The sequence below is a fragment of the Grammomys surdaster genome, unplaced genomic scaffold (assembly GCF_004785775.1).
Source record: "Grammomys surdaster isolate TR1022 unplaced genomic scaffold, NIH_TR_1.0 217, whole genome shotgun sequence".
NCBI lineage: Eukaryota > Metazoa > Chordata > Mammalia > Rodentia > Muridae > Grammomys > Grammomys surdaster.
Window position 1 is genome coordinate 3015190 of NW_021604662.1, and position 13109 is coordinate 3028298.

The 13109-nt window shown below is 38.9% G+C and overlaps 1 pseudogene; it reads right to left on the reverse strand.

The window, feature by feature from the left end:
* Nucleotides 1-11948: 11948 nt before the first annotated feature.
* Nucleotides 11949-12540, reverse strand: LOC114625404 (annotated as a pseudogene).
* Nucleotides 12541-13109: the final 569 nt, after the last annotated feature.

Sequence of the window (13109 nt, forward strand, 5' to 3'; positions counted from 1 at the left end):
GAATTAAAGTCTGCTTAGGCAGACTTAAAGAAGTATTTCCATGAATAAACAGAAAAATCTATATTCAGAAATAGCAGCCATATCTGTAAACCTGATACTCAGGAACCTGAAGCAGAAAGATGACTGTGCGTTTGAGGTGAGCCTGAGCTACAGAGTAAGTTTCAGGCAAGCTTGGGCTAGAGAATAAGAGTACAATATATAATGGTAAATGGGTCAACTCGGCAGGAAGGAATTTGGATGGTAAATGTGACGTCACTTGTAATAACATAGGTTAAAAATAATCAAGGAAATCATGACTTAAACTCACTCATTGACTGATTGAACAAGTAGGGAAGAGAATACAAAAAGTGTACATGTACTAGTTAACTGCGTGATCGAATTGATATTTGGAGAATAGCCATGAAACATATCAACACACCAGGGTATAAGTGAATCCCAATGAACTGAAGACCAAAATCATACAAAGGAAATTATTTAACAACAGTGAAGCAACCAGACATTGACAACTGAAATATAATTAGAAGTAAAAATTTACAATTGATACAAAGCATTTGGATCCCTACTGATTCTTTTATAGGTCAAGAGAGAGCTGAAGAAATTGAATGACACATGAAGGTCATCATTTTTCTGTCTGCAAAATAAGAGGATTCTTGCAATGGGACACTGGGAGGAACGATGTTATCTCCACTACCTGAAGCATCCTCCAATATTAAAACTCCCTAGTTACCACCAGTATGTAACTTTTCCTATTTGTCACTGCTTAAGGAAATAGAGAAGACAAATGGTACATCTATTATCCTAAGGTAAGAGTCCCCTGCACTCTGAAATACTTAAAAATAGCATGTAACTTGCAGGAGGTAGTCCTCTCCTTTCACCACATTGCTCATGATGATCAAACTCATGTGGTCAGCAGCTGTATTTATCCATGGAGCCATCTTGTCAGGTCATGACCTGGAAGGGACAGCAGCATGAGGATATAGGTGAAACTGGATTACCTGTGAGTTTGTAATTGTGAGGCTGAAAGGTTGTATATAGTGGTCATATATATTATTCTGTCTGATAAATGTTTTAAATTTTTCCATGACAAAAAAAGAAAAAGAAAAGTGGGGGAAAGAAAAGAATTGGTAAATATGGGGGTCAAAAGTATCTGTTAAACTCTTCCAGGCTTAAGACAAATGAAAAGGAATGGGGAGCTTTTTCCTTTTACACATAATGACTAGAAATCCCAAGAAAGATGCCAGGTGGCTCAAGACAAGGATATGCCGTCACACTTATCGATGAGATTAGTTTCCAGTTGGCTTCAAATTGATTCCAGGGTCAGGAATTTTAGTAGAAGCTCCATAAATAACTTACATAGTGGAACTTTGTATGATAATCACTCATTTGACATTTTCTCCTTTCCAGTTTTTATTTTTAAATGCATATAAAATTTGTCAGCCATGGGCCTTTTTTCTCTTCTTACATCTGGTACCCATGATGTGCAAAAGGCCAACTCTATTTTTAGCTTTTGTGCATTTGAGCATTACTTCCAGGTTCGATAGATAAAAACATTCATTGATACATGTTTAGAGGACAAGGTAATTTCATAAACTGGATGCTGAAGATCAATAGACTCATGCAGAATTATGATGATTTTAATAAAATATAATAATATCTTATTAACTGCATAAACCACTGAAGCATAATATGAACAGTGTTGACACAGTAATCAAAATCAAACTAACAGAGGTTTCCCCAGATGTATTTGTGAAACCAAGAGATGTATAAAGTTTAGTAACTATACTAAAACAGCTTTCTATTTATTCTTTCCTGTGTTAATGAGCATCAAGTCTCAATTAGTGGGCCAACTGCATTATTTTTCAAATTAATGTCCAATCTATTATGTCTTTCCTTGGGTCTTAAAAACTCCTAAGAAAAATAAATTTCTGCTTAAAACAAAACAAAACAAAAAACTGCATGTTAGAATCCAACTTAGGAGCAAAGCCTTCTACAATATTTGCTGTCTGCTTGTCCCAAATTGACCTCCACAGTAGCTTCCATAAGGACAAATTCTAGATCATAGAAATCATGATCTAAAAGTTGCTTAAACTCATAAATATAGATGACAAGGTCCTTTGGGATCTGTCTCCAGTGCCTCATCTCAAAGCGACAGGAAATTCTCTTCATGAATCATTCTGTCTGGATTGACTTGAACTTTACATAACCAGTGGACAGCTTCATGACTGCTGTAAGGAACTGCAAAGCTCCGATGGCCTTAATCTTGTTATATCAAGGGTGTCTGCACTTGGAAAGATTCCAACTGGTGCTCCACCAGGGAAATTTTCCTTTATACTTACCCTTGCTGGTTTATGGTTGACATAGCAGTTGAGTCAGGTAGAAAGCCTGGCTCACATCATTTCTGGTTTCAAATTGTCATTCTCTTAACACCTAAGATTGAAATAATAAGTGAGTCTTCTTCAATGTTTCTTCAAACAAATGTTTCTCAAAATCATAGAGAAATATATAGTCACACACACACAAGTAATTCCTTGCTATTTCAATCTGTTCCTGAAAACATGCAGATTGCAATTTTTTTGTATTGAGGAAATACATCTTCTATTATGTTAAATTGCAAAAAATAATGTGTGTGTTCTTGGCCATACGAAAGACAATTTTCTCAATCATTAAAATACCCTTAAGCCCATATATAATCACTTATCAAAGATTTGAACATAATTTGAAACACTTAAAATACCAAATGCCTAATTATGTGCAGTGATCTATTATATGGAACAGGGATTTTTAAAATGTTGACCCACATTGGAAGTTTGTTGGAGCATGGAATTATGAAATACAGCAATTTTTCTTTTTAAGCTTTTAAAATTATATTTTTGATTATTTGTGTATGTAGGCGTATGTGTATGTTCATGCCACAGCACATATGTGAAGGTCAGAGGACAATGTGTGGAATCTGGTCTCTCCTTCCACCTTGTGGGTTCTAGTGATTGAACTCCAGCCATTAGGCCTGTTGGCAAGCACCTTTGCAAACTGAACTGTCTCGCTGGCACCAGCATTTCTAACACTAGAGAAGGAACCAGGAATTCATATTTATAGAACAGCCCCTTGTGACGCTGACACTGTCAGCTCAGTTGCCACAGCCCTGTGGAAACACATAGATAATAAATCTGGAATAAAATTTTCACAGTTGTCACAGTGAGAAAAAGGAAACCTTTAAAAACTCAACCTTTATTATGTGGCAAGCATATGTCTAGATGCTGGGTACATAGTGATTAGTGTAATAAACATGGCGCTGCCTTTATAAACTTAGAAATACTAAGCAAGAAAGCATAAACTAGAAAATCAGTAAAATACACTCTACTACAATGTGTGATAGAGAAAATGCATGAAACAGAAAGGAAAATAACAAGATGCTATTAGAGACAACAATATAAAGATGGAGAAAGGGGAGTCCTTTATTGAAAGTAATATTTTTGGTTTTGTCTTTGCTTCTTGTCTTTCTTTCTTTCTTTCTTTCTTTCTTTCTTCCTTTCTTTCTTTCTTTCTTCCTTTCTTTCTTTCTTTCTTTTTTGAAGTTTTCTATGGAAATGTTTAAAATGCTAAAATAATAAGAAAATAGCCCACATTATCACTATCTAAAAACAACCTTTTAACATTTTGGCATTGCGATTTCCAATTAAACCTATAAACAACTTCTTTCACTGACGTGAGAGGTGAATTTAACGGCCAACAAGGACACTGGGTCACCCTTGCTACCCTGACAATAGAGTAAAAAGAACTAACAGCGAGCATGTGGTGTTCTACAGCACTTATCAACAACAGAGAAAGTGGCAGAGAGGGAAGAAAATCCCAGGTGTTGGCTAATCAAGTAGATTATGATAATCCTATTAGAGAAACAGGAAGAGAGATTCAGGATAGCCTGGAGGTAGGGAAAGGACACCAATAATTCAGGCTCTAAAAATCATCACCCAGCCATTGTATAAAAGGCCCTAGGACACAGAAATATTTGGATGTTTCACATAGATGCTCTTTAAAGCCAGGGTAAACAAAACAATATATGACCTGGGGTATAAGTTAGCAAAGTAAGACAATATTATTGTAACTCAAGAATAGCCAATAGTAGCCTAGGTTAAAGGAAAAAAAAAACTCTAGACTATCAGAAGAGGGTAAGAAGTAAACTGAAGTCTATGGTTGACAGAACAGTAGTCCTGAAACACTCATACCATAATCTCTGGAGCCTGTGAAAATGTTACCTTACATAGTAAAAGGGACTTTGCCCATAAAAAAATCATAAAACTTAAAATTAGGAAACAATCTCAGATTACCAAGCTATGCTCAGTGTAGCCTTAAAGTGAAAGAGAGAGGCAGAAGAGGAAGAGAATCAGATTTGATGATGGAAGAAGAGAAAAGACTCAGACTGGCATTGAAGTTGGAAGAAAGGGGCCATGAATGAGCCTGGGGATGGATGCTCTCAACTGAAAACCATGAGGGGAACTTTCAGACTCTACCTCCATGAGGAAGTGAGTTCTGCCTACAAACTCAATGACCTTAGAGGTAGATTCTCCCCTAGAGCTTCCAAAATGGAACTCAGACCTGGAAACACCATGATTTTTAATCTGATGAGGCATGTGTCAAATTTTTGAAGTACAAAGCAACTAGGTAATGTGTTGTGCTGTTTTAGGTATGTAATGTTTTAGTAAATTATTTTGGCAGTTGCTTCTCAAAAAAGTAATTATTCTTTCCTTTTTTCAGATCTATTTATTTTTATTTTATGTGTATGAGTGTTTTGCCTGCATGCATATCTGTGTACCATTTGTGTACAGTGTCCAAAGAGGCCAGAAGCAGTGTCAGAGCTCATGGAACTGGAGTTACAGATTGTTGTTGGCCTTCTTGTGGGTTCTGGGGACTGAATTAGAGTCCTCTGCAAGAGCAACTAGTACTCATAACCACTGAGCCATCTCTCCAGCTCCCTAACTAGCTGTAGTGCTGGGAGTTGAACTTAGTTCCTCATACATGGCAGACAAGCACTTTGTATCACTGAAATATATTGCCAGCCCTTATTGTCTCTTATTGAAACTTGCTTCACTGTTTGACCATTGGAAGTATTACTTGTGTCTTTTATGGCCCACCTGAGTCCTTAGGAAGTCTAAATAGAGTCATCATAGCAGACACATCAGAGGCGATGGATGATGAGTCTTTCATTATGTCAGAATGTTTCAATTCATTGGTTAGGCAGTTCCTCACTGATGGTACAAGGTTCTGTCTGCATGCTGCACAAGGTAGCTGTATAAAGTATATTGCCTGTCTCCTTCCCTAATTCATATCCAGGTCCTTTAAGGACAACTATTATCAGAATCCCTATGCCAGCCTCATGGCAGTGTACAGGGAAGCAAAAGGGAGTTGCTTACCAAGTAACAGGAATATTCAGGGTGTCTGTCACCCTGTCTAAATATCAAGCTGTTTGATTATTCCTCCCTTATTGTTCTTGTAGTGTCCAGTAATGTCATAGTTTTTGATAGCTGGTATTTAGTCATTTACTAAATGGAGCCTCCTAGGGGCAATACTCAGCCCCTCTGTCATTGAGCAGTGTTTCTCAAGCCTGTCCATAAGAAATATCTGGGGAGTTTCTCAAAAGTAATGCTACTCAAACCCTATGATGGACCAAGTGAAGCCAACTTTTAGAGTGTTGGGACTGTCTACATGTGGGCATGTTGCGAAAATACTTGAGTGGTTCTGAAGGGATGTTGGAGCATTGCTGCCTTAGGGACTTTCTCAGCTATTCTTTTGGTCAACTGGGAATATTGGCATCATTTGTGTCTATGAAAGCCTGAAGCCTGTAGAGCCAATCAGAAAGTGCTCCAAAATGGGAATTGCCTCCACAGATACTGCAGGAAAAGGGTACAAAAGCCAAAAATCTCCACCTGTACATGGAGGCCTTGGCTGCAGTTGAGACTTTGCCTCTGGTAATGCAGGAGATGAGCATGAGCTAAAGCTTAGAAAGCAAACATATAGGGGCTGGAGATATTGCTCAGTGGTTAGAGCATTTACTGCACTTGCAGAAGACCTCAGTTCTATTTCTAGCTCCCACACTGAGTACCTCAGAAACACCAAAAACTACATTTCCAGAGGATCTGACAGTCTTCTCTGGCCTCTGCATATACCAGCATATATGTGATGCATATAAATTCACACAGGCACATACACGTACATTAAAAATAAATCTTTTTTTAAAATGCACTTCCTTCTTTCTTTTACTAACCTCATTAAAAATATTCAGTATTTTAACAAACCAAGATGGTAAGGGGTAAACCTTAAAGTCTATGGAAGACCAAACAGTGGTCCTGAAACACTAATATCCTAATCTCTGGAGCCTGTGAAAATGTTAGTTTGTATAGTAAAGGGGGAATTTTCCCATAAAAATAAGATCATAAGATTTAGAACTGGGAAACAATCTTGGATTACCCAGCTAGGTTCATATATTTTACTTTTGGAATGCAGCAGACACGTTGACTATCCATGTCTTGATCAGCTCAAGCTAGCTGGACAATATAGCATAGACTAGGTGTCTTAAACAACATGTACTTATTTCTCATGGTTTTAGCAACTGAATAGTTTGAGATCAGATTGCTGGCCAAGTCAACAGCTGGTAAGGATCTGCTTCCCTGTATCCTTTTATAGTAGAGAAAAGAAACTCTGGTCTCTATTTTATAAGGCTACCAATCTCATAATAGACACCTAACCCTCAGGACCTCATCTAAACCTTATTACACCCTGAAGCCCCACCAACTAATACCATCCCATTGGAGGCTAGGCCTTCGACATATGAATGTTAGCAGTTGGTCACACTCAATTCATCAGATCCTATCACTTCCTAAATATGTGAATTAGAACAAATTGTGTCATCTGGGTACCTAGGGAATCTGAATAATCAAATCAGAGGTTGCTAGAAGAGGTAGGAAATCTTATCTTTGGAGTCTTTGGTTAAGACTGATAGAGGATTTCTGTGGTAGGCAGAATGTTTCCCAGAAGCTGTATATCCCTTATTTCTCTCAGCTATGAGGTGATGAACGTTGTGTGTGTTTGTGTTTACACATACAAATATAATCAAAGGAATATGTGGGTCTATGTGTGCTCCTGATGTGCAGGCCATAGGTCTACTTTGAGCTTCATCCCTCAGGAACTGTCCATGTTACTTTTTAAGACAGTCTCTCACTGGGACACAGAGAGCTCACTAGTTAGGACAGGTATGTTTACCAGAGATGCCCAGGGTCCTTCCTGTCTCTGTCTCTCCAGTAGCTGGGGTTGTAAGCACGCTCCATCATTCCTGGGATTTTTACATGGATTCTGGGGACTGGAGCTCAAGTCCTTAGGCTTGCACCAAAAACACCTTATTGACTGATCAGTCTTCTAAGCCCCAAACTTGTACAGAAGGCTTCAAACCACTACATTTGTGATCATTTTTAAGGCAGCAATGGAGGACTACCATTTAAACTAATGTAACTGCTAAGGCATTTTTGAGCTTTTTTTACACAATGAAAAATTTTAGCAACATTAATTTTGGTTTGTTTGTTTGTTTGTTTTGTTTTGTTTTTTGAACCAGGAGAAGAGTCAAATTCACAGGATGAAAAAACCTTTTACACAAGCAAATATGCAGAAACACACACATATACCTTCATACACTCCTAATGAGCCTAGCTATTCATCTCATATTTACATACTTACACACATACATTTGTACTTACATATGCATATGGAGTAAAAGCCCAAGCACCAGTGCAGGAAGAACTCACTCATTCTGGATGAAAAATGAGCTCCAGTCTATATTGCATAGAGATAGAAAAGGCTTCTACTCTTTTATTGTTAAATGATGAATCCCAAGGCTGTAAGAAGAAAGCTTTGGTCTCTTTAGTAAGACTAAGCTTGCCTTGCTGTTAAGACCTGTTCCATCCCATGGTAAGGAGAAACTGCCTGCTCTCTCTGCAGCTTCTTCTTTGTCTCTCTTTCTCTGCATTCTGTGTACTGCTCTCTTCTGCCCTAGTCTAATGTCATCATTCCTACTTTTTTGTACATTTTTTAGGAGAATAGACCACAAAGTTTTTCTAAGCATCCTTTTTTTTTTAATACAAAAGTTCACTCAAAGTTCAAGCAAAAATTGAAATCAGAAATTGAATAAGAAGTTTACAACAGAGATGTTTACATGTGTTTCCATTAAGAGCAGTTATCTTTTTTGTTGTTTATTTATTTATTTATTTATTTATTTAGATCAAATCGTAATTTTTACTTCTTCACACAGGGGTTGTAAACACAAAAAGGCAGGACGTGGGGAAGGGGATGACACCAGAGTGTGGGTGTTCAGGGGGAGTACAGATATCGTTCAGAACAGGGTATCAGCTGGGTGAAAGTTCAGGGGACAGGTCACTATGAGTCTTCCTATGACTCGCTTGTCCTTATCTAAGTTGGTATTGTCTGCCAAGGCTACCTATTTACAAGGTCTATGACTACTCAGGCTGGTAAATTTCTATAAAAGCTGCCTGTTTACAATAGCTTATAGCCATCTGTTTTATTGTTTTTCCACAGAAACCCAAGACAGGCCTATTGCTGATTTTAGGCCTATGGCTGATTTTAGGCCTACAGTGTGTAAGCAAGGCTGCCCCTGACATCTCCTCCCTTGTCTAAGTATAGAAGGGCTGTGGTGATTCTAATCTTGCAAAGGCGAGGATAGAGGCCTGGCCTGCAGTAATTGAAGGGGACTTTGTAATGGCTCTGGTCCCCCTGTGAGGCATGAGGGCCATGCCCATCCTGATGTCCTTTTCCTGGAGAGGGGATACTTTTGACATCAACCCCTATGCAGTCAGGCTGCGACATTAACTTTGATTGGGAAATATAAATCGGAAGTTGAGAGATGAGAAACGTTATCAAGTTTGAGTGGTCAATTTGCTCTAGAACAGTTAGCCCAACTGTTGACTTTCCAAAAATGAGTGATGATGACAATAACTTAAGCAGTGGTCCTTTCTATGAAGTTTTTGGAAAAAGTGAAGAAAACATGAGAAATTATTGTGTCTGGCCAGCTATGATGTAAACTATATGACACAGAAAGCTCTGACTGTTTCAAGAGTAATCGAAACACATGAATTTGGAAAGGAGATTTAAGTATCATCTAGGTGCTTTTATCATGGAGCAATGGGAACTTTTGAACAATTTATCATGCCCTTTGTTCATGGGTGTATGGCTAAACAGTTAGGCGTCTTTAACTGCCTTACCGTCTTACCAGCCCCTCCTTTGCCTATGTTCTCTTTACCATCAGGCCCACCTTGTCTGGCTTTGGAGTTATGCTGATAATCATAAACAACCAGCTCCTGTCCCAGAAAAGATATAATTCTAGTAAGGATATTTAATGAACAATTAATAACTAATAATAAATTATGCAGTTTTTCATTATCAATTTCATAGAGTCACTTGATTTTCAAAGATTGCCTGTGTTGATTTTTTTTCTTCTACTAACCACTGGATTGCAAATTAACAATTGCTGCTGAGTCTTTGCACAACTTCCAGGGACTTGACCTGACTAAGGGCAATAACAGAGTCAAGAAAAAACAGACACACAGAAAGTCTGGGGGCAGGTGGACTGGGCTTTCCAAAACTCTGGAAAGTCAGAGAGTTTATTATTCACAGTTGAACAGAGACACAGGGTTATTGCACACTCCTGAACAAGAGGTGGAGTTATTACATACAGATAAATAAGTCTACAGGGTTTATGGCTCACAGATGGATCAAGGAGGCAGGTTTAGCTAATTGTGGTAGTAATAGTCTCTAGGGGAGCAGTGTTTACACCATAAATGTCTAGGGGAAAGAACTTATGATAGACACTTTCCACACACACTATCAAAGTTCAAACTTGGACTCGGGGATGGCTTCACCATTTTCTGTTGGGTCTGAAGCTTTGACATCTTTGATCCCTCAGACCAAGTTTGAATTTCGATGTGGGACATTTATGGTATAAACACTGCTCCCCTAGAGATGCAGGACACACTCAGGGCTTCCTCTACTCCTTACAAATTGCAATATGGAAAAACCAGGGAATAAATTTGTTCTTCCCGAGTACCCAATGGCCAAGAAGTTGTTCATCTCTATTGTAATAACTGCAGTTCTGACATAGATATTAGTTCATAATTTTGTTTGCTTCAACAAGAAGAACTTTTTGTTTGTTTGTTTGTTTTTCTAGACAGGGTTTCTCTGTGTATCCCTGGCTGTCCTGGAACTCCCTCTGTAGACTAAGCTGGCCTCGAACTCAGAAATCCACCTGCCTCTGCCTCCCAAATGCTGGAATTAAAGGCGTGTGCCACCACTGCCCGGCAGAACTTTTATTTTTTAATGAAGAGTCGTGCTAGACTCTTTGGCAATATGAAGTACTTTCCTCAATTGGCCAGTGTCTTAGTTAGGGTTTTACTGCTGTGAACAGACACTATGACCAAGGCAACTCTTATAAGGACAACATTTAACTGGGGCTGGCTTACAGGTTCAGAGGTTCAGTCCATTAGAGTCAAGGCTATAGCATGGCAGCATCCATGGTGCAGATAGAGCTGAGTGTTTTATGTCTTCATCTGAAGGCTGGTAGTGGAATATTGACTTCCAGGCAACTAGGACTAGGGTATTAAAGCCCACATCCACAGTGACACATCTGCTCAAACAAGTTCACACCTACTCCAACAAGGCCAAACCTCCAAATAGTGCCACTGCTTGGGCCAAACATATACAAACCATTACAGCTGGATTTTTAAATACTAAAAGGCTATTTTCTTCAATGTTTGTTCTTTGTACAATAGAAGAAGTTGATATGGATACAACTCATATAACTCAGTTTTATGTTGTATTATTATTAACGTTATTGCTATGACATTTTAAGATGTATTTATTTATGTGTATGGGTGTTTTGTTTACATGAATGCACACAAGAATAGGACATCAGATCCCACTGAACTACAGTTATAGACAATTTTGTGTGCTGGGAACTGAATTCAGGACCTCTGGAAGAGCAGCAAGTACTCTTAACCACCGGGCCATTTCTTCAGCCCCACCATGACATTAAGTCTAGACAATCAACACACTGATAATGACTTGATCTATTTTTTAAATGCATAAACAAACTCCTTGTTGATATTAGTAAATGGACCTTTTTGAACTTTATCATTTTGTATATGGGATTATTTTGTATACATGTATGTCTGTGTATCACATGGTACCCATGAAGGCCAGAGGAAGACATTGCATTCCCTAAAACTTTAGTTATAAATAGTTGGGAGCAACCATTTATGTGTTGGGACTCAAACCCAGATCCTTTAAAAGAGGAGCTAGTCCTCTTAACTTCTGGGGCATTTTGAACTCTAATTTTCGAATCTCAACCCATAGAAATTGTATGCTTTAATGGAGAAAAATGTGATAAAGATATGTCAGAAATCATCCTGAAAGACAGGATAGAAAGCCTGTAAGAGCCAGAAGTTGTACATTACAGCAAAAATAGTGTTTTCTGGACATAACAGGGCCATGGTACAGTGAACTCACAATAATTCAACATTTATTCTTATTTTTCACTACTAAAGTTGTGAGCACCAAGAAATTTGATCACATAAATGTTCAGCATTACATAGTGGTCTGTTGACAAAGACTTTGTTCCCCCACAGACTGTCATCATCTTTGGGCTGAGAATACTGCCTGGCCTGAGATCTTGATTCCTTGAGGCCAAACTACAACAAACATAAAGGGGATTCAAAGAAGGGGAAGTTGTCAGATTTGCTCTTGAACTTGGAGGTGGGTGAGCAGTGATACTGGGAAGGGTAACAGAAGAAACTGAAATGTGAGGACAGCCTGGATGCCTGGGCTGGGTGGGGGGAAAAGCACTTGGCTAAGTCTCCTGTTCACACCTGTGCAAAAGCTGGTTGGTTGTTCTTCACCTTTCAGTGACCCAGAGGCTGTTACTGGTTGAGCCTCTGGAAGAAGCTTTTGTCAAACTCCGAAGTGCGGATTATAATGGCACAGGAGGACAAAGCCCTGATGATCCTTGGGAGGAAACCTGCAGAGAGACCCCTGGTGCCAGATTCAGCCTGAATACTCCAAGCAGAAGCTGAGGTCAGAGCTAACTTTTGGAGGCTTCACTCTCACAGCATCCACTGCTCCCAAAGCTGTCTTGTCGCTGTGTCTTCACCACATCAAAGGATAGAGTAAGCATGGAAGGCACCATTCCTGAAATGCCACAAACCACAAAAGCTGACTCCTACACATGTGTAGTCTCTTGGTCTTAGCTCATTCAGCCAGCTTTTCACCATCTCATAGTTGAACCACTACAGAGCTGGAAAGGTCACATCTTGAAGGGTTGTGCCACCTCAACCCAGTCACAGTGAGTGCCATTCCCTGCCCCCTGCCACCACAGCTTGAACACAGGTAGCTAGCTTCCACTAGGACATGTACTGAGCCTGTAGCTTGGTCTGCACAAGCTCTAAGGGGGCAGATCCCTGTCACAGTGTCCATGTAGGTGAGGGCACCAGCTACAATAAAGTAAAAGAAAAATCAGTTTAAAATATCAAAACAAAACAAAAATTGAAAAAATGGAATCCACTTTGTATTTATTGGCTAGCCACATTGAGCATGGACCTGCCCTTGCATATGGTTGATATACCCATTAACAATCCATTAGAGAAAACTGATTTCACTTTCACAGCGGGTATCAATTTATAATAGCTTCTTGGTTGGGGTGAGAATTTGTGTCTACTTTCCCTTCTCAGTGTCTCAGACTTTGAGATTGCTTATTATCACTGTATGAGGATTTATATATGATTTTGGCTGTAGTCTTCTTTTATGAACTTGGGTGTCCTTGTTTTGGGTTTATAAATGCTTAGAATTGTAATAAAGTTTTGGTGGATTTTTCTTTTAATGATTTTGTAATGTTCTTCCTTATCTCTTTTGATTGATTAGCTTCAACCTGAAGTCTGTCTTGCCAGGTATTAAAATGACTACACCTGCTTGCTTCTTAGTTTCATTTGCTTGGAATACATTTTTCTATTATTTTACCCTGAGGTTTACCCTGATGTCTGTCCTTGATGGTGAGTTGTGTATCTTGG